The sequence below is a fragment of the Pinus tabuliformis genome, chromosome 9 (assembly GCF_031772625.1).
Source record: "Pinus tabuliformis cultivar Carrire ecotype Pingquan chromosome 9, CPIR1, whole genome shotgun sequence".
NCBI classification, from domain to species: domain Eukaryota; kingdom Viridiplantae; phylum Streptophyta; class Pinopsida; order Pinales; family Pinaceae; genus Pinus; species Pinus tabuliformis.
In genome coordinates, this window is record NC_142307.1 from 1,469,108,965 (window position 1) to 1,469,114,611 (window position 5,647).

The following is a 5,647-nucleotide window of genomic DNA, read 5'->3' on the forward strand; positions in this document are numbered from 1 at the left end:
ATATAGTTTCTTCCATTCTATTCACTCATTTTCCACCATTCCTTGATTCTTTTAATGAGCACCAGGTCTCTTAGCAAGAAGGATTCAAACCGGAAGGGTCGGTTCTTACGGCTTGCCTTTAGGTCCAGTTCTAGTCATATCAGCTAGTGATCTGACCCCATATATGGGAGGATCGAGGCTTCCATGAATATATCTCAGATTATCACTTGCTCTGAGAGGAGGAACCTATCCAGTCGAGATTCTATTTGATGTGCCATCCCTCTTCAGTTGTTCCAAGTGTGAACACCGTTGATTGTTGGCATGTCAACAAGGTGTCGATTTGCTATGGTTTCACTAAAGGCTTCCATATCCACATCCACCCTTGGAATTCATCCCTTCTTTTCCACTAGGGTTGTGATCATGTTGAAGTCTCGTCCAACTATCCACAAGTCCTCCGGGTAGAGGTTTCTCAAGTTTTCCAACTTTTGCAAGAAGGCACATCTTTCTCCAAGGATATGAGGCCCGTAGACCCCTGTAACAAGCATCCATTCTTTGGAACCTATATTCCAGAATTTTCCTAATAGAATTCTAGGTAGCTTGACCCAATCTTAGAACCAAACTTCTTTAGGTTTCCATAATATAGCCAATCCCCCTGCACTACCACTAGCATCCTAGGCCATGACTTGACACTTAGGTTTAAAGTGTTCCAGAATCTCTTTCAGTTTTCTTTCACTGATTTTGGTTTCATGAACTATCATAATACTAGGCTTATCTTTCTTCAATCCCTCTTTAAGGTACTTATGTTTTCCTCTATTGTTGAGGCCTCTAATGTTACAGGTTGTAATAATCATTTCAAAAAGTTTAAAGGTTGTTCGAAGACTTCTGACAATGGAACTACTCTCCCATAATTTACTAGCATCTCTCCAACCATCTGGATGGATTCATTCATTGTTCTCATTGCCCACCATTTTCCCCCTTTTCCTTGTGTTCCTGTGTCTTTCCCTTGGCTGACTTGAGACCCTAGATGGTTTGGCTAGGTTATAATCGGTGAGCCCTGTTTGTCTTTCTATTTTTTGAAGGTTTCCTTATATAGTTGTTTCTGGTCTTTCGGAATGAACCGCTCATCTAGATGCCTCCATTCCTACAACAATTTTTTCATCACTTGCTCCTTAGTACTTAGGTCCTCTTTCTGCTTATCGATCTCCATTGGTTTTTCTCCACCATTTGCATGGTATCCTCCTTTCCTTTATTCACTCCTTGCTCCATATTCTTCAGCTTATTACCCTTTGATTCCTTGTCTTTTTCTCTTTCCATTTCCATGATGATGTCAGGTGTGAGCTCTCCCATTTCATCCTCTTGTAGAACAATGAATCGATTTTGGGTTCTTTGTTCTTTCTCATTTTGGCTTTCTCTCTGGTTTGTTTTCTGTCTCTGATTCCATTTCCTCTGCTGCACCTTCTGAAAACCTTCTCCATCTTCCTTTGTCATCGTTTCCCCTGCCCTTTTCTCCATAGAGGGGTTCTCCTTCTGGTTGAACAGGCATGCCCCATACAAGTGGCCATATTCATGGCATTGACGACACCTGAAAAGTATATGTTCATATTCTAAAGGTTTTTTCCATATCTCATCATGGTATTCTAGTTCTACATAATCTGGAAGTGGCTCCATGATATTCATGTACACACAAATCTGGGCGTAGGAAGTATATCTAACTTTTTGTGTCGAATCTGCCACTTTGACAAAGGTTCCAATAGAGTTACAAATTCCTTCCAAAATTTCTGGATCCTTGAAATCCATTGGTAAGGAAAACAGTTGTACCCATATTGGGGAGGCCAAGAGCTTTTCCTTGTCTAGATTGTAGCATTCCTCCTGATGTCTAATGAAGAATCCTGCATTATTGAAGAAATACAACCCATCTTCATAAACCCTCTCTTTATCTTCCAGGCTAGAGAAAATCATAATGAAAAATCCCTTTTTCCCTAGCTTGAGATCGATGAGTCCTTTTGACTGCCACCATTGCTGAATCCAATTTATTATCTCTTTCTCTGTCAGCCATGCCCCGATGAACTTACAGATAAGGGCATGGTCCTTCATGTATTTTTGATAGTCCTCCAACGTTTTGTTTTGGATAATGAATCTTGGTTTTTTAGCAGCTCTCAGCAAGCATTTCCCTCCCAAGCCTACTCGCCATTTAGCTCCCAAGATTTGTATTCCTTTTCCAATTCCTACATTTTCGTTGGTTGCTCCATGTTGGCTTGATTCACCTGCTATTATATTTTGATAGGAGGGGATCTCTGCCCCCTGCCATTCCACTCATTACTTCTTCAACAGATTCTTCATGGGTCAGTTCTGTAGTCCTTCGCCTGGTTGTAAGCTGGTAGTGATGTTAGGGAAGATCTCTTGAAACTATAGAAAACCTACCTAGTCATGTTCTTTGCTATCTTGTGCTCGATTTTTAAATATTAATTTAAATACATAATGTTTATTATTTAAATCATAGAGGTGATAGATATTTGATAGGGACATAAGTGAGCCTTGTAGTCGTCCTTGTGGTCACACTTATATGCAACTATGCAACTCGACACATTTACCTATGTATATTCCACATGGGGACTTCAATGGGGAGAAATACCATACCACGTGGGTTCATATTGGGGGATATATATTGAGAAAAAATGGCATAATATATTGAGCATACATTAGGGGGTAAAGGGTTTTTATATTGGCCATTTTGTCACATCTAGTCAATAAGCCTTCAAACATGATTATTCACATATTTTGTATACTTTTTCATCCTCCCTACACAAATCCCTAAGTATCCCTCTCTCATATCCCTACTTTTCTACCTGAAACTGCCTCATTTTAGTCATTTTTAGGACTAACGGACCTTGGCCCCTCATTCACCTATGGTGAATACCAGGTTTCCCTACTCGGCACCTGAGCTAATCACCAATAAGTTTCTCTGTGTTGGGGGTGTGTTGATTCTAGAAATTCAGGAAGAAAGAAAAAAAGAATCCCGAAGCTTCCTCTTCCAGAAGCTTCCAGGATTTGTTATAACTATTTACCTTAGATAAAAGTCTCGAATCCTATCTTATCTTACCTTGGAGTTTTCATCCCTTATCTCTTGAGTTCATCCTCCCATCAAGGGTGGATCTCAAGAACATATAGGTAAAAGAATAAGAATTCATGAGCTACCTCCTTCATCTATATATTTACAGCCATCCAGAGGTAAGGGGATGGATTTTGGAGAGTGATTCTACCCTTATGTTGTTGTTGTGAGAGATATCACTTCATGCATTAGGGTGACTAGAGGTGCACTTTGTGGGAAGGAAAGGATAATTCAACTTGGAGGAGCTCTTCTACAAGATCAACACCTATTTTTGGTTGTAACTCACTCCATTTGTATTAATGAAAAGAGTTCTTTGTTTTCTTATATATGATGTTATGGTTTTATTTATTTCAATACAATGTAGATCTGTTGAATAAAGTGATTAGATGATTCTACATAGATCCTATAGATCATTTCCTTGTGTTGTTTGATTGTGTAGGTTCTAATTATAGCGATCAAAGCTAGGATTGGAGCATACAAGCCAAGGAAAGAGCGAAGCATAAGACAATTTCCAGGTAGGCTTCATCCTGTTATCTATTTAATTTAAGGAAAACATTAGTCCCTTTGTCTTTCTGTTGTTCTAGGTTACTCCACCAAGACTAGGGAAGATACTTCTATCCGCAGTAATAGATTATGTATAAAAAATTGGTGACCATACTAAGAATGGTGTATTCCCTTGGTGGTTTCTTTGTCCATTGTGCTTGTATTACCTCTTATTTAGACCTTTACTATGTTATTCAGTTAAGAACATACCTGGGGATACCTTTCATTGAGTTTCAATTTCAATCCTTGTGTCGGAACTTTGCATCCCTAGAAAAACGCATCGTCTAGTCTTGTGACAGAGTGTTGGATCTCAGGTGAGACTTCTTTGAGCCTACATTGCATAGAACTGGTGCCTCCTTTGCACCTGCATTGGCCCCTATTCATGCACAATTTTTCTTTTGTCTTCATTTTCTCTCTAATTCGCCTTCTTCTAAGTGCTCTTCCTTGAGTCTTTAAGTGTCTTGTGGTCTCACTAGAGCCTCCATTTGGTTTATTTGATTTTTTAATGCCTTTGGTAGGGATTTTTTTAGATTTTCCTTTGTTCTTATCATTAGGGCATGTTGTGCTATACAACAACCCTCCCCATTTCAAAATTTTTATATAAAACTTTAACAAGAAATGGGTCGCCTTTTTTAGAACTCAGATAAAATCAATAAAACTTTTAGAAAATCAATAGCTGTGATAAGTATTTTGCTTTTAGATTAAGTTCAATAACAATCACAACTTTGCAAAATCTATACAACATATGAAAATCCTTATGAAAAGGTCTGATCCGATTTAAATATTAAACAAGACCTTGTCATAAAACAAATATAAATGAATGTGTTGCATCCTTTGTTTAAAAGATAGACTTAAAGTTTCCTCGGCAATCGTCGATGTGATAACACCATCAGAAAGCGCATATCACAACTTATCAAGGAATCATTTCAAAGGGTCATATAAATCCTATGATGCGATATGCGATCGAAATCGGCCATCGCTGAAAGCATGAAATGCATAACAAATGCCTATTTGGAATCCACCGATGCAATTTCATTATTGGAAAGTGTGATTTTCAATAAAGGTTAAATATAATCATTAGGTGAATTTTTTCGGGTCTAAATTATAAGTCAATTATAAATAAAAAGTAAAACATTTTATTCAAGTGATCCCACTTACCATCTATCACAATTGGAACTTTACAAAGGAAACAGTTAAGCATAACGGTTATACCTCCCAATCTACGATATGCGATTAATCGCTTATCACTGATTGGAAAGTTACGATATTTATTTTAAAAGAATCATTATAAATATTTGCAATGCGACATATCTTTATGGAATTTAAGTATCATGTTGGCAGTTACAGAAAATCATCAATTAAGCAGTTATGGTTGAATCCATCAAGGATTTCATCCGTGGTAGTGTAATATATCAAATCCATAACACTCATTGCACCTAATTGCCATTAATCTTGTATACTGTGTATTAGCTTTGAGAAAATATCTCCTCTGTTATGTTCTTCTATTTCCTTGTGCAAAGAAACTCTAAATTTACGAATCCAACGAAAATGACGAAGAAATCAAAGAAACCAAAGGTTCCTATCATAACCAAAGAGGAACTAGTAAAAGAGGTCTTGATAGTTGATACTACATGCCTCGGTCTGGGTCAAGCTTCATGGGAAAGCATATATAATTTACAGGAACCCGAGGATCCAGAAGAGATTGAAGAAGAAAATGGAACAACGTATTCCACTGACAAGTGAGAGAGTACTCTTATGGATTTGGCCAGCTCTTATCTTCACAGAATAGTAGCCTACGCTAAAATATTACCCTACAATGACTTGGTCAAATGGATAATTGAGAGTATCAGCATAATAGTCAGAGCATTCTTTACGGCTGATGGAAGGATGTTCAGGTCATTCAGGGCAGAAGATATAAAAATGATGTACCATTTGCTTGAACCATAGAAGAAGTACAACAAGGCATTTTTGGAATCCTTTGCTGAGGAAAATAACATGGTGTTTGACCCTACCAGG